Raw genomic sequence first — 27,580 nt, forward strand, 5'->3', positions numbered from 1 at the left:
TTGAGCAAGACACTTCACCCTTGCTCCTGATGGGTGCTGGTTATGACCATCAGTGTGGAAATAGTGTCAAAGCGCTTTGAGTACCTTGATGGTAGAAAAGCGCGGTACCAGTAGAACTCATTTAACTTGACTTGAATTGAACTATTATTTAGATATTTCCACCACACGCTCCTACAGGAACTGAGGCAGACGGGCGCCATTCGGCGGGTGCAAAGATGGCGGCGGTCCACCTCCACTCAGACTTTGCAGCCGTTAGGACACGAGGGCAGACTTGGTGCCGCACAGGCAGAACTCATCACGGCGTCCCAGTGAGTCAGGGTGTAGGTGTCTGCCGCCGCCGCACTACTTCTCACCACACGGCAGGCTTTGCAACCAAAGGCTGGCGCGGCGGGGCGGCGGAGAGGCAGTTGCCGCTGTTGTGTAAGCGCGAGGAAGGAGTCTAAAAATAGCGCCTGCATCTCGAAATGATGGCAGGGCGAAAGAAAGCTTTCTCTTTTGGCCTGCGAGGAGGAGCAGGGAGCCCAGTGGGTCACGGCCTCGCAGACGGCGACCTACATGCTGACACGACCTCAATGACATCATCCTTTTTTTAGCCCGGCAAACTCCTGTCTTTCATAATGATTGCTGCTGCAGATTTTTTTTCCGGTGTAGCTCGGTTGGTTGAGCGGCCGTGCCAGCAACTTGAGGGTTCCAGGTTCGATCCCCGCTTTTGCCATCCTTGTCACTGCCGTTGTGTCCTTGGGCAAGACACTTGACCCACCTGCTCCCAGTGGCACCCACACTGCTTTAAATGCAACTTAAATATTGGCTGTCATTATGTAAAGTGCTTTGAGTCACTAGAGAAAAGTGTATATAGATTTAGAGTCTTTATAGTTTTAAATATTGTTGCAAATATACTTTAAATGCACTCTATACAGTTTTAAATATTGTTGCAAGTATAGAGTTAAATGCACTCCATACAGTTTTAAATATTGTTGCAAATATACTTTAAATGCACTCTATACAGTTTTAAATATTGTTGCAAGTATAGAGTTAAATGCACTCTATACAGTTTTAAATATTGTTGCAAATATACTTTAAATGCACTCTATACAGTTTTAAATATTGTTGCAAGTATACTTTAAATGCACTCTATACAGTTTTAAATATTGTTGCAAGTACAGAGTTAAATGCACTCTATACAGTTTTAAATATTGTTGCAAATATACTTTAAATGCACTCTATACAGTTTTAAATATTGTTGCAAATATACTTTAAATGCACTCTATACAGTTTTAAATATTGTTGCAAGTATAGAGTTAAATGCACTCTATACAGTTTTAAATATTGTTGCAAATATACTTTAAATGCACTCTATACAGTTTTAAATATTGTTGCAAGTATAGAGTTAAATGCACTCTATACAGTTTTAAATATTGTTGCAAATATACTTTAAATGCACTCTATACAGTTTTAAATATTGTTGCAAGTATAGAGTTAAATGCACTCTATACAGTTTCAGATATTGTTGCAAAAATATTTAAATACACTATACAGTTTCAAATAATGTTGCAAATACAGATTTAAATACAGTTTTTACAGTTTTAAATATTGTCGCAAATGTAGATTCAAATACACTCAATACATTTTCGAATATTGCTGCAAATATACATTCAATTTATTTATTATTGGTTAGTGTTGGGCTTGCCCTCCTGGGGGTTCTTCAGACCCCCAAGCACCGACATGAGAGCCTGTTTCAGGGTAAAATATTGTTTTGTTTTTTTCAATTAGTCTCTCAGTTGCTTTCCAGCAATTGTCTTTTTCTCTTTCGTCCTCGCTCGCGCTCTGGCTCCAGCCCCAACTCCGTCTCTCCTCCTGGCTGCTGCTTATAACAGAGCGACTGGTGATTAGATAAAAAGGCCCAGGTGGGCCGTCTACGCAGCTGTCGCTGATTTCGAGGCCGGTCCTGGCAACATCCCGCTTTGCTGCAGGCCCGCAGGCCACGCCCCTTCCACAGTTTGCTTCAGAATAACAATGTTATTACAAAGAATAAGAGACCTATTATACTCTGGAAATGTTGGTCTTACTTAAAAATGCATATGTTTAGTTGTGTTCAGTGTTAGAAAAAATATTATATGGCTCTTAGGGAAATACATTTTTAAATATTTGGCTTCTTGGCTCTCTCAGCCAAAAAGACTTAAGTACAAACCCTGTTTCCATATGAGTTGGAAAATTGTGTTAGATGTAAATATAAACGGAATAAAATGATTTGCAAATCCTTTTCAACCCATATTCAGTTGAATATGCTACAAAGACAACATATTTCATGTTCAAAATCATAAACTCTTTTTTTTGCAAATAATAATTAACTTAGAATTTCATGGCTGCCACTGTGTTACATCACCTTTTCTTTTAACAACACTCAATAAACGTTTGGGAACTGAGGAAACTAATTGTTGAAGCTTTGAAAGTGGAATTCTTTCCCATTCTTGTTTTATGTAGAGCTTCAGTCGTTCAACAGTCCGGGGTCTCCGCTGTCGTATTTTACGCTTCATAATGCGCCACACATTTTCCATGGGAGACAGGTCTGGACTGCAGGTGGGCCAGGAAAGTACCTGTACTCTTCTACTACGAAGCCACGCTGTTGTAACACTTGATTTGACATTGTTTTGCTGGAATAAGCAGGGGCGTCCATGATAACGTTGCTTGGATGACAACATGTGTTGCTCCAAAACCCGAATGGACTTTTCAGCATTAATGGTGCCTTCACGGATGTGTAAGTTACCCATGCCTTGGGCACTAATGCACCCCCATACCATCACAGATGCTAGCTTTTGAACTTTACGCTTATAACAACCCAAAGTGTTATTTTCCTCTTTGTTCCGGAGGACACCACGTCGACAGTTTCCAAATACAATTTGAAATGTGGACTCGTCAGACCACACAACACTTTTCCACTTTACATCAGTCCATCTTAGATGAGCTCAGGCCCAGCAAAGCCGGCGGCGTTCCTGGGTGTTGTTGATAAATGGCTTTCGCTTTGCATAATAGAGTTTTAACTTGCACTTAAAGATGTAGCGACTAACTATAGTTACTGACAGTGGTTTTATGAAGTGTTCCTGAGCATATGTGGTGATATCCTTTACATACTGATGTCTGTTTTTGATGCAGTACCGCCTGAGGGATCAAAAGTCTGTAATATTATTGCTTACGTGCAGTAAAACCTTTTGATGATTTTACCGACCGTAGATGGTAAAATCCCCAAATTCCTTGCAATAGCTCGTTGAGAAATGTTCTAAAAATGTTCGCCAATTTGCTTACAAAGTGGTGACCCTCGCCCCATCCTTGTTTGTGAATGACTTAGCATTTCATGGAAGCTGCTTTTATACCCAATCATGGCACCCACCTGTTCCCAATTAGCCTGCACACCTGTGGGATGTTCCGAATAAGTGTTTGATGAGCATTCCTCAACTTTATCAGTATTTATTGGCAGCTTTCCCAACTTCTTTGTCACGTGTTGCTGGCATCAAATTCTAAAGTTAATGATTATTTGCAAAAAAAAATGTTTATCAGTTTGAACATCAAATATGTTGTCTTTGTAGCATATTCAACTGAATATGGGTTGAAAAGGATTTGCAAATCATTGTATTCTGTTTATATTTACATCTAACACAATTTCCCAACTCATATGGAAACAGGGTTTGTAAATACAACTCACACTCCACACACACTTTTTGTCCTGTTGGTTTGCGATCATCCCGTCAGACTGCTGCCGACCTCTGCTCAACACGCTGACTCGGCGTTTTTAGCTTGCGGTCACCTTGTGGTTTTGTACTTTGGTTTGGAGCAAAAAGAGGAAAAAAAAAAGAATCCTGGTGCACATTTAAGTGTGTTATTGTTTATAAAGGACATAAACAGTTCATGCCCTCTACAGTGGACATCTGTTTTTGGTTTATCACTAAATTTGACACACACATCAGGACTGGCGAAAATTGCGATCTAATAAAAAAAAAACCAAACTCAAAATTGCGCTCTAGCGCCCCCTAGGAAGAAAACAGACAAAGCAGTCTGTAACTTCCAGTAGGAATGTCGTAGAAACATGAAACAAAAACCACTACGTAGGTCTCACTTAGACCTATATTTCATACACTCATACCTACCAGCTAAAATCAACAGGAAGTTTGCAATTCCCCCTTCAATATAAAAGTTGGCAAAAAAAAATGTCGCTTTTTTTCAAACATTATGTCCTCTGAGGCCGTTTGTCGCTTCGGGAAGAAGAGAGATTGAACCATTCTGATTAAAAGTTGATGAAAGAGTTTTAATCACTAGCCCGGTTTGGATTTTAGGAGAACTGGTGGCTGATGCTGTTGTGTTTACTGCTGTCACAAAATGGTGGCTTCCTGCTCAGACAAAACTGCTTCTAACTCAATGTAGGACTGTCATACACACATGAAACAAAAACCTCAATGTGGGTCTCACTGAGACCTATATTTCGTTCACTGACCACCCCCGACTAAAATCAACAGGAAGTTTTCTATTCCCACTTCAATACAACAACTGCATTACATTCACCATGCATTATAGGTTCATAATGGTGGCACCAAGGCGTCCTTACAAAATGCCCAAGCCACTTTACAATTGTTATTACTATGAGACTGATGTATAACACGTGTATATAATTTTTTCTCTGTGTAATAATCCATCCATCCATCTTCTACCACTTATCTGGGCTCGGGTTGCGGGGGCAGCAGCCAAAGCGGTCCTGTCCATCGCTGCTTGCAGCTTTCATTTCTATTTGTATCTATGTTTCTGTTGTATCTAGTGTTTATTTAGTGTTTTTCATGTTTTTATTTCTATTTTATTTTTTAGTTTATATTCTAACTTTCCATTTTTTAGTTTTCTATACTTTGTAGCCCTTTGAGATTTTAACAAATGTAAAGTGCGTTACAAATGTAATTCATTATTATTATTATTTTTATTTTATTTTTTTAATTATTATATATTTTTTTTCAGTGTGGACCTGATTAGACAGCTTTTGTTGCATTTTAACTCAATAATTCCAAGCTAATATATTTTTCAGACTATAAGGCGCACTTAAAATCATTTTCATTTTCTCAAAACTCGACAGTGCGCCTTATAACCCGGTGCGCCTAATGTACGGAATAATTCTGGTCGTACTTACCGACCTCAAAGCTATTTTATTTGGTACATGGTGTAATGATAAGCGTGACCAGTAGATGGCAGTCACACATAAGAGATAAGTGTAGGCTGCAATATAAGACAACATCAACATTTTATATGTTCCATTGAAAATATAGAACATTATACACGGTGCTTAAAAATCTATCAAAATGTTTTAGTAGGACTTTGGTAAGCTATGAAGCCACACCGCTTGGTGGATTATACTGTGCTTCAACATAGGAGTATTATTATAGTGTGTATAAGGTCAGACATTATCTGGCCTTTTGTTTCACAATATTATGCAACTTTTCTTGCCTTCTGATCTGTATTTGGGATCTGCATAAGTCCTGAAAATGCGCGCTCATCTGCCTTTGTAGTCTGTGGAGACACCGTAGTCAATAAGCTTGTTCTTTTTCTCTTTCTTCTTCTTATGTGACATTCATCCTCCACTATTTCCATTTCTAATATAAAGTAGTGTAAAGTTCCTACTTATATCTGTCAGTAAACTCGCAATGAAAGCACTAAAACATACCGGTGTAGTGACTTTACATTACTCACCCAAGGAACTTTAGTTATTAGAGAGTTCCGTTCAGACAGTTTTTCACGGGACACGGATGAGGAGATGCTGCTCCGTTTATTGATTGAAGTAAAGTGTCAATGTAATTAAAACAGTTAGCGCCATCTTTTGACACTTCTTCCACTCTCGTCCTTGCACGCTACACCGAAGCAAAGAGCAAAGAAGCACAATTACATGTTGTGTAGGCCACAAGCAAGTCTTTTACATTTAGAAAAAAATCATAATAATATGACTTCTTTAATGCGCCTTATAATCCGGTGCGCCCTATGGTCTGGAAAATACGGTACTGCATTGTGTACGTTGCACTATTTATGTTATATTCACCAGTTTATATTTAACAGAAGCTCCTAAAATAGACTTTTAAAGAGTGCCAATTTCTCTCTCTGTCTCTCTCTCTCTCTCACACACACACACCCATGGAGAGACAACATTTAACACATTTCCTCTCACATCTCCTCCTGAGAACCAGCCTCTGCTTGAGTGGACATCTGTTTTTGCTTTATTTTGGGGGGAAACTAAAGCTGAAAAACACAAATGTCCACTGCAGTGGACGTTAGTTCCCAACAACCTTGAGTAGAAACTTAAATGTGTAGCGTTTTAATTATCTGTCTCTTGAGTTTTTTTTATTTGTATTCTGCTATATATACCAGTTTAGATTTCATAAAACTTCTAAAATAGACTTTAAAGAGTGCCGTAGTTACACACACACACACACACACACACACACACACACACACACACACACACACACACACACACACACACACACACACACACACACACACGGATATAGAGTAGTGCAAAGAGACAACACTTCCTCCACACTTTCTCTCATATATCCTTCTGAGAATGTGCGTCCTCTACAGTGGACATCTGTTTTCGGTTTATTTTATATATATATATATATATATATATATATATATATATATATATATATATGTTATATTTACCAGTATATGCTGACCAAAATATTATAAACTATGCTTTTAGAAGTGTGGCCTTGTCTCACACACACGCACACACACACACACACACACACACACACACACACACACACACACACACACACACACACACACACACACACACACACACACAGATAAGAGTAACAACACAACAACGCTTCTAAAATAGTTACACACACGCACACACACACACACACACACACACACACAGATAAGAGTAACAACACAACAACGCTTCTAAAATAGTTACACACGCACACACACACACACACACACACACACACACACACACACACACAGATAAGAGTAACAACACAACAACGCTTCTAAAATAGACTTTAAAGAGTACCATAGTTACACACGCACACACACACACACACACACACAGATATAGAGTCGAGCAAAGAGACAACACTTCCAACACTGAGAATGTGCCTCTACAGTGGAAGTCTGTTTTTGGTTTATTTTGGGACAAAAAAATAGTCCTATAAAACATAAATGTCCACTACAGTGGACGCGACATCTCAGGAAGATTTAGTGTGGACTTGATTAGGCAGCTTTTGTGACATTTGAACTCCAATATTACAAACCAAAATGTCATCCACTACATTGTATATGTTACACTATTTATGTACTCTGCTATATTTTATCAGTTTATACCTCACAAAAGTTCCTAAAATAGACTTTTAAAGAGTGCCACTTTTACACACACACACACACACACACACACACACACACACACACACAGAGAGAGAGAGACAACATTTAACACATTTTCTCTCACATCTCCTGAGAACCAGCCTCTGCTTGTTTTCAGTTTATTTTGGGAAAAAATTAAAGCTGAAAAACACAAATGTCCACTGCAGTGGACGTTAGTTCCCAACAACCTTGAGTAGAAACTTAAATGTGTAGCGTTTTTATTATCTGTCTCTTGAGTTGTTTTTATTTGTATTCTGCTATATATACCAGTGTAGATTTCATAAAAGCTTCTAAAATAGACTTTAAAGAGTGCCGTAGTTACACACACACACACACACACACACACACACACACACACACACACACACACACACACACACACACACACACACACACACACACACACACACGGATATAGAGTAGTGCAAAGAGACAACACTTCCTACACATTTTCTCATATATCCTTCTGAGAATGTTCGTCCTCTACAGTGGACATCTGTTTTCAGTTTATTTTGGGGAAGATCAGTCCTGAAGAAAACACAAATGTCCACTGCAGTGGACACTAGTTCTCTACAAAACAAAGTAGGGGTCTAATTAGGCAGCTTTTGTGACATTTTAACTTCATTATTCAAAGCCGAAATCTTTTACCGTCATATTATGTTATATTTACCAGTATATGCTGACCAAAATATTATGAACTATGCTTTTAGAAGTGTGGCCTTGTCTCACACACACACACACGCACACACACACACACAAACACACACACACACACACACACACACACACACACACACACACAGAATACGAATACAAACAACACAACAACGCTTCTAAAATAGACTTTAAAGAGTACCATAGTTACACACACACACACACACACACAGATATAGAGTAAAGCAAAGAGACAACACTTCCAACACTGAAAATGTGCCTCCTCTACAGTGGAACTCTGTTTTTGGTTTATTTTGGGACAAAAAAATAGTCCTATAAAACACAAATGTCTACTACAGTGTGTGTGTGTGTGTGTGTGTGTGTGTGTGTGTGTGTGTGTGTGTGTGTGTGTGTGTGTGTGTGTGTGTGTGTTTTATAGGACTATTTTTTCGTTATTCTTGTTCGTTCAAATTGTAAATAGATTCGTAATTTTTCTATATATATATATATATATATATATATATATATATATATATAGAACACAAGATAAATTAATAATTAATTGTGACATTTTGGATTTTATATGTATATATATATATATATATATATGTATATATATATATATATATATATATATATATGTATACACATATATATATAAAACACAAGATACATTAATAAAAAAGAACAAAAAACAAAACATAATTTTCTTTTTTGTTCTTTTTTATGAATTTATCTTGTGTTTTATATATATGTATGTATATATATATATATATATATATATATATATATATACATACATATATATAAAACACAAGATAAATTATATATATATATATATATATATATATATATATATATATATATATATATATATTACATACATACATATATATAAAACACAAGATAAATTCATAAAAAAGAACAAAAAAGAAAATTATGTTTTGTTATAAATTATGTATGTATATATATATATATATATATATATATATATATATATATATATATATATATGCATACATACATATATATAAAACACAAGATAAATTCATAAAAAAGAACAAAAAAGAAAATTATGTTTTGTTTTTTGTTCTTTTTTATTAATGTATCTTGTGTTTTATATATATATGTGTATACATATATATATATATATATATATATATATATACATATATATATATATATATATATAAAATCCAAAATGTCACAATTAATTATTAATTTATCTTGTGTTATTTTTGTTCTTTTTTATGAATTTATCTTGTGTTTTATATATATGTATGTATGTATATATATATATATATATATATATATATATATATATATATATATATATATATATATATATATATATATATACATACATACATATATATAAAACACAAGATAAATTCATAAAAAAGAACAAAAAAATATATATATACATACATATATATATATATAAAACACAAGATAAATACATAAAAAAGAACAAAAAAGAACAAAAAAAAAAAATATATATATATATATATATATATATATATATATACATATATATATATAAAACACAAGATAAATTAATAAAAAAGAACAAAAAAGAAAATTACGTTTTGTTTTTTGTTCTTTTTTATTAATTTATCTTGTGTTTTGTATATATATGTGTATATATATATATATATATATATAAAATCCAAAATGTCACAATGTCTGATTGAATGCTAAAAACGTTATGACAGACGGCCTTGAAAACAGAATGGAATTTAATTTTTTTTTTACTGAATGAGGCACCCAGAATGTACATAAAATTAAAGAATGTGGGATTTACAATATTAACTATGATGAATAAAACATTGAATATTAACAACATATGAACGTCTCCTCCCCCCTCCATCCACATATTTCACAATCAAGCAAAACACAACAAAGGTAAAAATAAAAACCCAGCAAAATATGAACGCAAAGTTTAATAAACGCCTACAATATGATATATTATCAGGTAAAAATGTGCTTCCGCATGTGTTCCTGACGCCCCGCCCACTCTGCTTTGTTCCTGGTCTGAGCTGCTGTGTCCTAGATTACTACTAATAACTCCTAGAACTGCCAAAAGTGCAAATTTCAACCATTGAAACCTGACACTGTGTTGTTATTTTGGTGCTATGTTCCTGAGGTTCCTGTTGTTTACCCTTATTTCAGTTCACTTACTGTTTGCCTCCACCACTCCGGCCCGAGCGCCGTCTCTGATTGGCCATCAAGACACTCACCTGCTCCTGATCACTAATCAGAGAGCTACAGTTCGTATGACTGCTCTTCAAGACTCTTTTTACCTGCACATCGTCTCCAGTCTGCACACCTTCAGGTGACAACCGCCGCCGCCTCACCAATATATGACACATTCTTCTTCTTAACAAAAATACTCCAAAAAGTATGTTACAAAAAGAATAATGCATCAAAAATCAAAAATGTTGACCTTTTGAAGACCTCATTTAAAGTATTCCAGTTTGCAACTCATTTTTGGAAATATTGCATATTTAGGGGTTTCCCATATGTTTTTTTTTGTTTTTTTACAGAAAGACCATAAAAAAATGAAAAAAATCTTAGAACTTTGTATCTGTGAATAGGTTTAAATCTGTTGAAAAATTCTAAACGTTAGAAAATGAAAAATAAAAAGAATTTGAAAAAAATAATAATAATAATTTAAAAAAAAAAAATAATAATAATAATAATAAAAAAAAAATATATATATATATATATATATACAGTATATATGGATATGTTTGAATCTGTTGAAAATTTCAAAACGTGAGGAGAAATAAATTATTATGTATATATATATATATATATATATAGGATTAAAAATAATTACATATTAATATTTCTTAGCACATCCGTTTTTCAGCTAAGAAGGGATAGTGTGAGTTTTGGGGGGGAAAACAAACATTTTCCAAACATAATAATTAATCAAAATCAGTGTTATGAACATTTTGAGTATGATTGGCTGTAATTACTTCATCGAAAGTGTTCCACTTAGTTGTTTTGAAATATTGCTTATTTGGTGGTTTTCCATTCATCCATCCATTTTCTACCGCTTGTCCCTTTTTAGGGTCGTTGTTTTTCTCTCTTTGTTTTTTTTTGTTTGTTTTTGTTTTTACAAAAAGAGCAAAAAAAAAACATGGAAAAAAAATATATATATAGAAAACTTTATATATGTGGATAGGTTTGAATGCATTGAAAAATTCTTAAAGTTAGAAAAAAGAAAAAAACTAACAATATCCATCCATCCATTTCCTACCGCTTATTCCCTTTGGGGTCGCGGAGGGCGCTGGTGCCTATCTCAGCTACAATTGGGTGGAAGGCGGCATACACCCTGGACAAGTCGCCACTGTACGTTATCGCAGGGCCAACACAGATAGACAGACAACATTTATATATATATATATATATATATATATATATATATATATATATATATATATATATATATATATAAGAGAGAGAGAGAGAGAGAGAGAGAGAGAGAGAGAGAGAGAGAGAGAGAGAGATATTATATATGGATAGATAGCTCAAAAGGGATAGTGTGAGTTTTGGGGGAAAAAACACAAATTTTCCAAAAATAATAATTAATCAAAATCAGTGTTATGAACATTTTGAATGTTACCACATGACATATATACTTACATCATGTATATATTACATGTTATTATGAATGTTACTAGATACTACATACATACTTACATCATGTATATATTACATGTTATTATGAATGTTACTAGATACTACATACATACTTACATCATGTATATATTACATGTTATTATGAATGTTACTAGATACTACAGATAGACTTACATCATGTATATATTACATGTTTTCATGAATGTTACTAGATACTACATACATACTTACATTATGTATATATTATATGTTATTATGAATGTTACTAGATACTACATGACATAGACTTACATCATGTATATATTACATGTTATTATGAATGTTACTACATGACATAGACTTACATCATGTATACATCACATGTTATTATAAATGTTACTAGATACTACGTATAGACTTACATCATGTATATGTTACATGTTTTTTATGAATGTTACTAGATACTACATACATACTTACATCATGTATATATTACATGTTATTATGAATGTTACTAGATACTACAGATAGACTTACATCATGTATATATTGCATGTTTTCATGAATGTTACTAGATACTACATACATACTTACATTATGTATATATTATATGTTATTATGAATGTTACTAGATACTACATGACATAGACTTACATCATGTATATATTACATGTTATTATGAATGTTACTACATGACATAGACTTACATCATGTATACATCACATGTTATTATAAATGTTACTAGATACTACGTATAGACTTACATCATGTATATGTTACATGTTTTTTATGAATGTTACTAGATACTACATACATACTTACATCATGTATATATTACATGTTATTATGAATGTTACTAGATACTACAGATAGACTTACATCATGTATATATTGCATGTTTTCATGAATGTTACTAGATACTACATACATACTTACATTATGTATATATTATATGTTATTATGAATGTTACTAGATACTACATGACATAGACTTACATCATGTATATATTACATGTTATTATGAATGTTACTACATGACATAGACTTACATCATGTATACATCACATGTTATTATAAATGTTACTAGATACTACGTATAGACTTACATCATGTATATGTTACATGTTTTTTATGAATGTTACTAGATACTACATACATACTTACATTATGTATATATTACATGTTATTATGAATGTTACTAGATACTACAGATAGACTTACATCATGTATATATTACATGTTTTTTATGAATGTTACTAGATACTACATACATACTTACATCATGTATATATTACATGTTATTATGAATGTTACTAGATACTACAGATAGACTTACATCATGTATATATTGCATGTTTTCATGAATGTTACTAGATACTACATACATACTTACATTATGTATATATTATATGTTATTATGAATGTTACTAGATACTACATGACATAGACTTACATCATGTATATATTACATGTTATTATGAATGTTACTACATGACATAGACTTACATCATGTATACATCACATATTATTATAAATGTTACTAGATACTACGTATAGACTTACATCATGTATATGTTACATGTTTTTTATGAATGTTACTAGATACTACATACATACTTACATTATGTATATATTACATGTTATTATGAATGTTACTACATGACATAGACTTACATCATGTATACATCACATGTTATTATAAATGTTACTAGATACTACATATAGACTTACATCATGTATATATTACATTATTAAGAATGTTACTAGATACTACATATATACTTACATCATGTATATATGACATGTTATTAAGAATGTTACTAGATATTGCATCTATACTTACATCATGTATATATTACATGTTATTATGAATGTTACTACATGACATATAGACTTACATCATGTATATATTACATGTTATTAAGAATGTTACTAGATACTACATACATACTTACATCATGTATATATTATGTTATTATGAGTGTTACTACATGACATATATGACTTACATCATGTATATATTACATGTCATTATGAATGTTACTACATGACATATAATCTTACATCATGTATATATATAAAAAAAAAATTAAGAGGCATAATTCCATTGACTTTTGATGGCATATATTTACTATTTAAAAAGCATAAAGAGAAAAACATATGTGTTCTTGTCTTACAAAAGGGTTATAATGAATAGGTGAAATCCCCTTGAAGTGGACTCATTGGTTAGGAAAGTTCTGGAAATCTATGCTTGGACAGCAGCCCAGTTTGACTTTGGGAAGGTTTCATGTGTGGTCAAAGGTTGTATTTGTTCAACTCACTTTGTAAAGTTCTTTATTGTTCTCGTGGTTTTTATTCGAGCCGCCAGGCAAAAGTGCAGTTAATTCAAAGGTATTTAAAGGCCTACTGAAATGAGATTTTCTTATTTAAACGGGGATAGCAGGTCCATTCTATGTGTCATACTTGATCATTTCGCGATATTGCCATATTTTTGATGATAGGACTTAGTAGAGAACATCCACGATAAAGTTTGCAACTTTTGGTCGCTAATAAAAAAAAAGCCTTGCCTGTACCGAAAGTAGCAGACGGTGTGCGCGTGACGTCACGGGTTGTGGAGCTCCTCACATCTGAACATTGTTTACAATCATGGCCACCAGCAGCGAGAGCGATTCGGACCGAGAAAGCGACAATTATCCTAGTAATTTGAGCGAGGATGAAAGATTCGTGGATGAGGAAAGTGAGAGTGAAGGACTACAAGAAAAAAAAAGACTATACAGTGGGAGCGATTCAGATGTTATTACACACATTTATTTGGATAATTCTGGAAAATCCCTTATCTGCTTATTTTGTTACTAGTGTTTTAGTGAGATTATATGGTTGTACCTGTACAACCTGAAGGTCTGCCCCGCACCTTTCTTCAGCACCAGTCGACGGGGGGTGGCAATGCCCATCTCGCAAGGGACCCTCTTTGAAACACGATCTTTCGAAATGATCGCTGCATAATACACTGTACTTTGTGTGTGTGGTCCAATCCAACCGTGTTCGCTTGACCGCTCTGTTCCATAGTAAAGCTTCACCGTCATCTTTCAGGAATGTAAACAATGAAACACCGGCTGTGTTTGTGTTGCTAAAGGCGGCCGCAATACACCGCTTCCCACCTACAGCTTTCTTCTTTGACGTCTCCATTATTCATTGAACAAAGCGACGACTTATAGCTCTGAACGGTGCTGGAACAAAATGTCCTCTACAATGCGTGATGTCACGCATCATCATACCGCGACCTTTTAGCAGGATACTTCCGCACGAATTTAAAATTGCAATATAGCAAACTAAACCGGCCGTATTGGCATGTGTTGCAATGTTGTTTTTAGTCAAGCCGCCAGGCAAAAGTGCAGTTAATTCAAAGGTATATAAAGGCCTACTGAAATGAGATTTTCTTATTTAAACGGGGATAGCAGGTCCATTCTATGTGTCATACTTGATCATTTCGCGATATTGCCATATTTTTGATGATAGGATTTAGTAGAGAACATCCACGATAAAGTTCGCAACTTTTGGTCGCTAATAAAAAAAAGCCTTGCCTGTACCGGAAGTAGCAAACGATGTGCGCGTGAAGTCACGGGTTGTGGAGCTCCTCACATCTGAACATTGTTTACAATCATGGCCACCAGCAACAACAGTGATTCGGACCGAGAAAGCGACAATTTCCCTATTAATTTGAGCGAGGATGTAAGATTTGTGGATGAGGAAAGTGAGAGTGAAGGACTACAAGAAAAAAAAAGACTATACAGTGGGAGCGATTCAGATGTTATCAGACAAATTTACTAGGATAATTCTGGAAATTCCCTTATCTGCTTATTGTGTTAGTAATGTTTTAGTGAGATTATATGGTCGTACCTGTACAACCTGAAGGTCGGCCCCGCACCATTCTTCAGCACCAGTCGACGGTTGGTGGCGATGCCCATCTCGCAAGGGACCCTCTTTGAAAAACGATCTTTCGAAATGATCGCTGCATAATACACTGTACTTTGTGTGTGTGGTCCAATCCAACCGTGTTCGCTTGACCGCTCTGTTCCATAGTAAAGCTTCACCGTCATCTTTCGGGAATGTAAACAATGAAACACCGGCTGCGTTTGTGTTGCTAAAGGCGGCCGCAATACACCGCTTCCCACCTACAGCTTTCTTCTTTGACGTCTCCATTATTAATTGAACAAATTGCAAAATATTCATCAACACAGATGTCCAGAATACTGGGGAGTTATACGATGAAAAGAGACGACATATAGCTGTGAACGGTGCTGGAACAAAATGTCGTCTACAATGCGTGACGTCACGCACAGGCGTCATCATACCGCGACGTATTAGCATGATACTTCCGCGTGAAATTTAAGATTGCAATTTAGTAAACTAAAAAGGCTGTATTGGCATGTGTTGCAATGTTAATATTTCATCATTGATATATAAACTATCAGACCGCGTGGTCGCTAGTAGTGGCTTTCAGTAGGCCTTTAAATGGAAAAGTGGACTTTTCTGTCTGAAGGCCTTGTGGTCAGGACTGAAAGTGAGACATGACTCATGTGCACCTTTTATCATCTTCTCCCAAACTGCCTTTTTAATAAGCACACTTCACTCACCTGCGCTCGTCAACGCCACTCACTTTCTTCCCAATTGGACATATTTGGGGAGCACCTTATTGTAGTAAGGACTCACTTTGGAGGTTTTTATTGGGAGGTGGCAGGTGCATTCTCTCACAGTCTCCTCCAAACAGATATAGTCTCTCTTCTACGATTCAACGCCGCCTCATCTGTGGGCCCCAAATGTGCCTTTTTTTTTTTTTTTTTTTTTTGCGGGATATGTTGTGACATATCTTGTCTTCTGTGAGGAGAACAAAACAATGATAGTCGCTGCCGGATCCAGGCAGCATAACTAATGAGTCAGACACACACACACCCGCACACACACACACACACACACAGCGCATGGGGGAGGCAGTGAGTAGGGTATGATGTCACCTCCATAACCATAATTACCCGTCATAAATCATGTGGTGTGACACTCTGACACTGTCACACAGTCAGTGTGTGTCCTGTGTGCCAGTCAGGGATGGCTGCACTTTACTGCACGACGGTGTGTGTGTGTGTGTGTGTGTGTGTGTGTGTGTGTGTGTGTGTGTGTGTGTGTGTGTGTGTGTGTGTGTGTGTGTGTGTGTGTGTGTGTGTGTGTGCGCGTGTGTGTGCAGCCTCCTGGATGAAGCTAAGTGTTTGTCGACGCTGGCTATGCTATTTATGGTTCTAACAAAGCGTTGGCTTGATAATCTGTTTCTTGGTATACTTTGTGCGGTTAAAAGATTTACCAGGAAGTTTTTTTTCCCTTCAATTTTGCTCTTCATTAAAGGCCTACTGAAAGCCACTACTAGCGACCACACAGTCTGATAGTTTATATATCAATGATTATATATATCAATATTAACATTGCAACACATGCCGATACGGCCGGTTTAGTTTACTAAATTGCAATTTTAAATGTCATGCGAATTATCCTGCAGAAAACACGCATTGTAGAGGACATTTTGTTCCAGCACCGTTCACAGCTATAAGTCGTCTGTTTACATCGCATAATTTCACAGCATCTTTTGCAATTTGTCCAATGAATAATGGAGACGTCAAAGAAGAAAGCTGTAAGTGGTAAGCGGTGTATTGCGGCCGCCTTTAGCAACACTAACACAGCCGGTGTCTCCTTGTTTACATTCCCGAAAGATGACGGTGAAGCTTTACTATGGAACAGAGCGGTCAAGCGAACACGGTTGGATTGGACCACACACTCAAAGTACAGTGTATTATGCAGCGATCATTTCCAAAGATTGAGTTTCGAAGAGGGTCCCTTGCGAAGGGCAGAGATGGGCATCACCACCACCCGTCGACCGATGCTGAAGAAAGGTGCGGGGCCAACCATGTAATCTCACTAAAACACTAGTAACACAATAATCAGATAAGTGATTTTTTCCGAATCATCCTAGTAAATTTGTCTAATAACATCTGAACCACTCCCACTTCATAGTCTTTTTTTTTTATGGTCCTTCACTCTCCCTTTCCTCATCCACAAATCTTTCATCCTCGCTCAAATTAATGGGGAAATCTTCGCTTTCTCGGTCCGAATCGCTCTCGCTGCTGGTGGCCATGATTTTAAACAATGTTCAGATGTGAGGCGCTCCACAACCCGTGACGTCACGCGCACATCGTCTGCTACTTCCGGTACAGGCTAGGCTTTTTTTTATTAGAGACCAAAAGTTGCAAACTTTATCGTGGATGTTCTCTACTAAATCCTTTCAGCAAAAATATGGCAATATCGGGAAATGATCAAGTATGACACATAGAATGGACCTGCTATCCCCGTTTAAATAAGAACATCTCATTTCAGTAGGCCTTTAGACTGTCACAGATGCATGATTTTGGCACACAAAAAAATTAAAATATATGTTTTATATATATATATACATATAAAAATATGTGGGGAGAGGGAGATTGTGATTAGTGCACTGCAGGAGCAAAAGGTCACTGTCTCAGTCAATGGTGTTGAGGGCGGAGCACCACCTATTAGGGGCGGGGCATGTGCGGGACGGTGAGACGCAGCTGACAGGTGATTTGATTTCGCAAGTTGCACCTGTTAGTCTAATCACCTGTTGTCTTTAACAGTGAGCGGTCAGTGAAGGAGGAGGTGGAAGGACGGGAGACAGTAACCTGAAAAGATTGTGCTGAAAATAATCTACTTCACGTGATAATTGAAGACTTTGGTAAACGGCACTCTGACTCCTGACGTGATATCTGGGAACGGGTAGGGAACGACGTCTACAATATATAATATATATATATATATGTATATATGTAGGTATGTATACACTGTATTTTTCGGAGTACAAGTAGCTCCGGAGTATAAGTCGCACCTGCTGAAAACGCATAATAAAAAATGGATAATAATTCACTTAAAATTTCATGGCTGCAACACGTGCCAAAGTAGTTGGGAAAGGGCATGTTCACCACTGTGTTACATCACCTTTTCTTTTAACAACACTCAATAAATGTTTGGGAACTGAGGAAACTAATTGTTGAAGCTTTGAAAGTGGAATTCTTTCCCATTCTTGTTTTATGTAGAGCTTCAGTCGTTCAACAGTCCGGGGTCTCCGCTGTCATATTTTACGCTTCATAATGCGGCACACATTTTCCATGGGAGACAGGTTTGGACTGCAGGCGGGCCAGGAAAGTACCGGCACTCTTTTTTTACGAAGCCACACTGTTGTAACATGTGCTGAATGTGGCTTGGTGTTGTATGGCTGAAATAAGCAGGGGCGACCATGAAAAAGACAGTGCTTAGATGGCAGCATATGTTGTTCCAAAACCTGTATGTATCTTTCAGCATTAATGGTGCCTTCACAGATGTGTAAGTTACCCATGGCTTAGGCACTAATGCACCCCCATACCATCACACATGCTGGCTTTTGAACTTTGCGTCGATAACAGTCTGGATGGTTCGCTTCCCCTTTGGTCCGGATGACACGATGTCCAATATTTCCCCCAAAAATTTTAAATGTGGACTCGTCAGACCACAGAACACGTTTCCACTTTGCATCAGTCCATCTTAGATGATCTCGGGCCCAGAGAAACTGGTGGTGTTTCTGGATGTTGTTGATAAATGGCTTTCGCTTTGCATAGTAGAGTTTTAACTTGCAGTGTTTTTCTGAAGTGTTCCTGAGCCCATGTGGTGATATCCTTTAGAGATTGATGTCGTTTTTTTATACAGCGCCGTCTGAGGGATCGAAGGTCACGGTCATTCAATGTTGGTTTCCGGCCATGCCGCTTACGTGGAATGATTTCTCCAGATTCTCTGAACCTTTTGATGATATTATGGAGCGTAGATGTTGAAATCCCTAAATTTCTTGCCATTGCACTTTGAGAAACTTTGTTCTTAAACTGTTTGACTATTTGCTCACGCAGTTGTGGACAAAGAGGTGTACCTCGCCCCATCCTTTCTTGTGAAAGACTGAGCATTTTTTGGGGGGAAGCTGTTTTTATACCCAATCATGGCACCCACCTGTTCCCAATTAGCCTGCACACCTGTGGGATGTTCCATATAAGTGTTTGATGAGCATTCCTCAACTTTGTCAGTATTTATTGCCACCTTTCCCAACTTCTTTGTCACGTGTTGCTGGCATCAAATTCTGAAGTTAATGATTATTTGCAAAAAAAACATTTTTTTTTTATCAGTTTGAACATCAAATATGTTGTCTTTGTTGTGCTTTCAACTGAATATGGGTTGAAAAGGATTTGCAAATCATTGTATTCCGTTTATCTTTACATCTAACACAATTTCCCAACTCATATAGAAACAGGGTTTTTATATATATATATGTATATATATATGTATATGTATATGTGTGTATATGTATTTGTATATACTTTTTTCCAGCATTATAAAATATACAGTGTCGCTTTTAAAACGCTGCTTTTTGTGCGGTATGTTCATAACTTCAGGAAGTAACTCATGGAGGAGATGTTAACTTCCTGGGCGAGTGCTAGGGTGTGTCATGGCAGTGCCTCATTTGCATATTAGGTGTCCCTAATGTTGTGGCCGGTGAAGGGCTGGCTCAAATGTGTCCTTTAAGCTGTGGAGTGTCCTTGCTTTGTGCTTTGTTCCCTACGGAGACACACACGCACACACACACACACACACACACACACACACACACACACACACACACACACACACACACGGAGGTAAAAGTGCTGACGTTGCCGCCTCGCTGTCACGAAAGCCCTTGAAGTGTGGAAGTGTCTCCAGCAGGCCGTGTCTTGGAGTCCATCACCTTACTCATGTTCTCCATTCACTTCTCCAGCACAGTAGGATTAAAAAATAATAATATTAATTAATTTTTCATTTTTATTTTTCCATCCATCCATTTCCAACCACTTGTCCCTTTTGGGGTTGCTGGAGCTAATCTTATTATTATTTTTACAAGTGTTTTTACATTGAAAATGCAGCCACATGACAAATTGTTCACTTCTCCAGAAACTTCCTCCCCCATCTCGGTCTGACAAGTGCATCCTCAGATATACTGCAGCTCACACACACACACTCACACACACACACACACACACACACACACACACACACACACACACACACACACACACACACACACACACACACACACACACACACACACTTGTATTTGTTACCTTCTTGAGACATCTGAAGAATGCCTCCCTCTTTAGGACCAGCCTTTCTAGATATATAAAGAAGTGTATTTACAACATGAATAATATATACATACTATGCACATATAAAAAAGCTTTTTGTAAAAAATGCAAGTCAAAATCTGACAAGAACAGCTAAACTTAATAGTTACAATTTTACAAAAACAGCTTAAAATGTTGGCAATTTTATGAAAAGAGTCGTCATTTTACCCGACAAAAGTCACACTTGAATAAGAAAACTTTGAAATGTTGGCAATATTATAATAATAATATCAATTTTACTTGGCAAAATGATGACAAATGTCACCATTTTACAAGAACAACAAAAAATTGCAATGAAAGTCAGAATTTTGTTTGACAAATGTCACCATTTTGCTTTAAAAAGTAATAATTTCACAAAAAGAAAACTTAGAATATTGGCAGTATTATAATAAAAGTCGTCCTTTTACTCAAAGCAAGTCAAAATTTGACAAGAAAAACAGAACATTTGTGCAATATTATGATGCAATTTGGAGTTTTACTCAATAACAGTCGCAATTTTACAAGACAAGCTTAAAATGTTAGCAATTTTATGAAAAGAGTCGTCGTTTTACCCGACAAAAGTCACACTTTAGTAGGAAAACTTAAAAATGTTGGCAATATCATAATAATAAAAATTTTACTCGGCAAAATGATGACAAAAGTCAACATTTTACTGAAAAAATGTCACCATTTTACAAGAACAAAAAAATTGCGATGAAAGTCAGAATTTTGTATGATAAATGTCACCATTTTGCATTAAAAAGTAATCATTTTACATAAACAAAGCTTTGAATATTGGCAGTATTATAATAAGTTTTAATTTTACATAAGGCAAGTCAAAATTTTACAGGAAAAACGGAACATTTGTGCAATATTATGATGCAATTTGGAGTTTTGCACAATAACAGTCACAATTTTACAAGACAAGCTTAAAATGTTGGCAATTTTATGAAAAGAGTCGTCATTTTAATTGACAAAAGTCACACTTTAATAAGAAAACTTTAAAATGTAGGCAATATCATAATAATAATATAAATTTTATTTGGCAAAATGATGACAAAAGTCATCATTTTACTCAAAAAATGTCACCATTTTACAAGAACAACAAAAAATTGTGATGAAAGTCAGAATTTTGTTTGACAAATGTCACCATTTTGCTTTAAAAAGTAATAATTTCACAAAAAGAAAACTTAGAATATTGGCAGTATTATAATAAAAGTCGTCCTTTTACTCAAAGCAAGTCAAAATTTGACAAGAAAAACAGAACATTTGTGCAATATTATGATGCAATTTGGAGTTTTACTCAATAACAGTCGCAATTTTACAAGACAAGCTTAAAATGTTAGCAATTTTATGAAAAGAGTCGTCATTTTATCCGACAAAAGTCACACTTTAGTAGGAAAACTTAAAAATGTTGGCAATATCATAATAATAAAAATTTTACTCGGCAAAATGATGACAAAAGTCAACATTTTACTGAAAAAATGTCACCATTTTACAAGAACAAAAAAATTGCGATGAAAGTCAGAATTTTGTATGATAAATGTCACCATTTTGCATTAAAAAGTAATCATTTTACATAAACAAAGCTTTGAATATTGGCAGTATTATAATAAGTTTTAATTTTACATAAGGCAAGTCAAAATTTTACAGGAAAAACGGAACATTTGTGCAATATTATGATGCAATTTGGAGTTTTGCACAATAACAGTCACAATTTTACAAGACAAGCTTAAAATGTTGGCAATTTTATGAAAAGAGTCGTCATTTCACCCGACAAAAGTCACACTTTAATAAGAAAACTTTAAAATGTAGGCAATATCATAATAATAATATACATTTTATTTGGCAAAATGATGACAAAAGTCATCATTTTACTCAAAAAATGTCACCATTTTACAAGAACAACAAAAAATTGTGATGAAAGTCAGAATTTTGTATGACAAATGTCACCATTTTGCATTGAAAAGTAATAATTTCACAAAAAGAAAACTTAGAATATTGGCAGTATTATAATAAAAGTTGTAATTTTACTCAACACAAGTCAAAATTTGACAAGAAAAACAGAACATTTGTGCAATATTATGATGCAATTTGGAGTTTTACTCAATAACAGTTGCAATTTTACAAGACAAGCTTAAAATGTTGGCAATTTTATGAAAAGAGTCGTCGTTTTACTCGACAAAAGTCGCACTTTAATAAGAAAACTTTAAAATGTTGGCAATATCATAATAATAATATAAATTTTATTTGGCAAAATTATGACAAAAGTCATCATTTTACTCAAAAAATGTCACCATTTTACAAGAACAACAAAAAATTGCGATGAAAGTCAGAATTTTGTATGACAAATGTCACCATTTTGCATTAAAAAGTAATAATTTTACATAAACAAAACTGTGAATATTGGCAGTATTATAAAAAGTTGTAATTTTACATAAAAAAATTTACAGGAAAAACGGAACATTTGTGCAATATTATGATGCAATTTGGAGTTTTGCACAATAACAGTCACAATTTTACAAGACAAGCTTAAAATGTTGACAATTTTATGAAAAGAGTCGTCATTTCACCCGACAAAAGTCACACTTTAATAAGAAAACTTTAAAATGTTGGCAATATCATAATAATAATATAAATTTTATTTGGCAAAATGATGACAAAAGTCATCATTTTACTCAAAAAATGTCACCATTTTACAAGAACAACAAAAAATTGTGATGAAAGTCAGAATTTTGTATGACAAATGTCACCATTTTGCATTGAAAAGTAATAATTTCACAAAAAGAAAACTTAGAATATTGGCAGTATTATAATAAAAGTTGTAATTTTACTCAACACAAGTCAAAATTTGACAAGAAAAACAGAACATTTGTGCAATATTATGATACAATTTCGAATTTTACTCAGTAACAGTCACAATTTTACAAGACAAGCTTAAAATGTTGACAATTTTATGAAAAGAGTCGTCATTTTACCCGACAAAAGTCACACTTTAATAAGAAAACTTTAAAATGTTGGCAATATCATAATAATAATATAAATTTTATTTGGCAAAATTATGACAAAAGTCATAATTTTACTCAAAAAATGTCACCATTTTACAAGAACAACAAAAAATTTGATTGAAATTCAGAATTTTGTATGATAAATATCACCATTTTGAATTAAAAAGTAATAATTTCACAAAAAGAAAACTTTGAATATTGGCACACCAGTCATCATTTTACTCAACGCAAGTCAAAATTTTACAGGGAAAACGGAACATTTGTGCAATATTATGATGCAATTTGGAATTTTACTAAATAACAGTCGCAATTTTACAAGACAAGCGTGAAATGTTGGCAATTTTATGAAAAGAAGTCGTCATTTTACTCAATAAAAGTCACACTTTAATAAGAAAACTTAAAATGTTGGCAATATCATAATAATAATAATATAAATTTTACTTGGCAAAATGATGACAAAAGTCATCATTTTACTCAAAAAATGTCCCCATGTTACAAGAACAACAAAAAATTGTGATGAAAGTCAGAATTTTGTATAACAAATGTCACTATTTTGCATTAAAAAGTAATTATTTTGCAAAAAGAAAACTTACAATATTGACAGTATTATAATAAAAGTAATCATTTTACTCAACACAAGTCAAAATTTTCCAGGAAAAACGGAACATTTGTGGAATATTATGATACAATTTGGAATTTTACACAATAACATTCACAATTTTACAAGACAAGCTTAAAATGTTGACAATTTTATGAAAAGAGTCGTCATTTCACCCGACAAAAGTCACACTTTAATAAGAAAACTTTAAAATGTTGGCAATATCATAATAATAATATAAATTTTACTTACTCAAAAAATGTCACCATTTTACAAGAACAACAAAAAATTGTGATGAAAGTCAGAATTTTGTATGACAAATGTCACCATTTTGCATTAAAAAGTAATAACTTCACATGAACAAAACTTTGAATATTGGCAGTATTATAATAAAAGTTGTAATTTTACCCAACACAAGTCAAAATTCGACAAGAAAAATTGAACATTTGTGCAATATTATGATGCAATTAGGAGTTTTACTCCATAACAGTCGCATTTTTACAAGACAAGCTTAAAATGTTCGCAATTTTATGAAAAGAGTCGTCATTTTACTCGACAAAAGTCACACTTTAATAAGAAAACTTTAAAATGTTGGCAATATCATAATATAAATTTTACTTACTCAAAAAATGTCACCATTTTACAAGAAAAACAAAAAATGCGATGAAAGTCTGAATTTTGTGTGACAAATGTCACCATTTTGCATTAAAACGTAATAATTTTAGATAAACAAAACTGTGAATATTGGCAGTATTATAAAAAGTTGTAATTTTACATAAGGCAAGTCAACATTTTACAGGACAAACTAATAAGAGTCGTCGTTTTACACGATTAAAGTCACACTTTAATAAGAAAACTTAAAAATGTTGGCAATATCATAATAATAATAATATAAATTTTACTTGGCAAAATGATGACAAAAGTCAACATTTTACTCAAAAAATGTCACCATTTTACAAGAACAACAAAAAATTGCGATGAAATTCAGAATTTTGTATAAAGAATTAATCATTTTACATAAACAAAACTTTGAATTCTGGCAGTATTATAATAAAACTTGTAATTTTACTTAACGAAAGTCAAAATTTTACAGGACAAACGCAACATTTGTGCAATGTTATGATGCAATTTGGAATTTTACGCAATTTTACAAGACAAGCTTAAAATGTTGGCAATTTTATGAAAAGAGTCGTCATTTTACTTGACAAAAGTCACACTTTAATAAGAAAACTTTAAAATGTTGGCAATATCATAATAATAATAATAAAATTTTACTTGGCAAAATGATGACAAAAGTCAACATTTTACAACACAAAACTGCAAAAAAAGTCAGAAATTTATATGACAAATGTCACCATTTCGCATTAAAAAGTAATAATTTTACGTAAACAAAACTTTGAATATTGGCAGTATTATGATAAAAGTTGAAAATAAAAGTCTAAATTTTACAGGAAAAACTGAATATTTGTGCAATATTATGATGCAATTTTGAATTGTACTCAATAACAGTCGCATTTTTACAAGACAAGCTTAAAATGTTGGCAATTTTATGAAAAGAGTCGTCCTTTTTATTCTACAGAATCCCTATTTTTTAAGAAAACTTTAAAATGTTAATACTGTAATAAAAATCTGAATTTTATTTGGCAAAATGATGACAAAAGTCATTTTACTCCAAAAATGTCACCATTTTACAAGAACAGCAAAAAATTGCGATAAAAGTCAGAATTGTAGATGACAATGTCACCATTTTGCGTTAAAAAGTAATAATTTTACGAGAAAATATGGCAGTATTACAGAAACAGAAAGAATATGAGAAATTGTTCCCAATTTTATAAGAAAACTTTGAAATGTTAGCAATATCATAATAATAATCAACATTTTTCTTGACAAAATTATGACAAAAGTCATAATATTACTCCAAAAGAACAACAACAAAAAATTGGCAACATTGTGATAAAAGTTGGAATTTTAAATTTTGCATTAAAAAGTAATAATTTTACCTAAAAATAAAGAGTAATATTTTTACGATAAAATAATTCAATATTACAGAAACAGAAATAAAATGAGAAATCATTTCCAATTTCATGAGAAAAAAGTCGACACATTGTGAGAAAAAGATTGCTTTTTGATTCATTTTTTTTGTTTTGTTTAATTTTTTGTTTTTTAATCTTCATTATTTACATCCAGTTATTACAGTATGTCTCCATGTACATTTATTTATTTTTATTAAATTTTTGGCCATAGGGGGCGCATTCCAATGTCTTACACACACTTGTTATTTCATATGTTGACCAGAGGGGGAGCACTTTTAAAAGCGACACACAGTCAATGTGATAAATCCCTCTAATGGACATTGTCTTTTAGATGTTATTGGGACCATGATTTATGTCATCACTTGTCCACACCTCCTCATATGGAAGATACTTTCCCTTCTTCGTGTCTCAAGAAGGGCAGAAATACAAGAACACACGCTGAGTTATATGTGTGTGCTCCTCCCGTTGTGTAATGTGTGTGTTATATAAGCGGAGCGGAGGTCAGCGAGGTGGTTACACGGCTGCTGCAGTGCAAGTCGGGAGAAGTCTAGACTGCGACTCAGGAGGCTTTTTTTTTTTGTTCTATTGTATTTTATTTTTCTTCTAAAAGGCAAGATGTTCGGATGCTGTTAAGGGAATAAGCGGTAGAAAATGGATGGATGAATGGATGTTTTTATGCACGCTGCAAGGTGGAGTCGACTGGGACACTTGCTCAATTATGTCTATTATCCCTAGTAGTACTTTGGACTCAGTTCAGTCATCAAAACACTTAAGTTAGCAGGGCTCATTGAAATGAAATAAAATCAATATAATCTATTTTTGGGGGGGAATTCTGCCTGTCACTCACGAACATACTTGCCAACCCTCCCGGAAGACTCCCGAAATTCAGCGGCTCTCCCGAAAATCTCCCGAAATTCAGGCGGAGCTGGAGGCCACGCCCCCTCCAGCTCCATGCGGACCTGAGTGACGTTTTCACGTTCGATTTCC

The 27,580-nt window shown here is 34.3% G+C and overlaps 1 long non-coding RNA gene across 1 annotated transcript in view; it reads left to right on the forward strand.

Moving 5' to 3' along the window:
- Positions 1–27,580, forward strand: part of LOC133540058 (uncharacterized) — a 567,296-nt gene that overhangs the window by 244,945 nt on the left and 294,771 nt on the right. Inside the window, exons 6-7 of the long non-coding RNA XR_009803535.1 lie at positions 10,228–10,390; positions 18,378–18,516. This is a non-coding gene — a long non-coding RNA (uncharacterized LOC133540058). The remainder of the gene's footprint in view (positions 1–10,227; positions 10,391–18,377; positions 18,517–27,580) is intronic.

The sequence above is a fragment of the Nerophis ophidion genome, linkage group LG21 (genome assembly GCF_033978795.1).
Source record: "Nerophis ophidion isolate RoL-2023_Sa linkage group LG21, RoL_Noph_v1.0, whole genome shotgun sequence".
Classification (NCBI taxonomy): domain Eukaryota; kingdom Metazoa; phylum Chordata; class Actinopteri; order Syngnathiformes; family Syngnathidae; genus Nerophis; species Nerophis ophidion.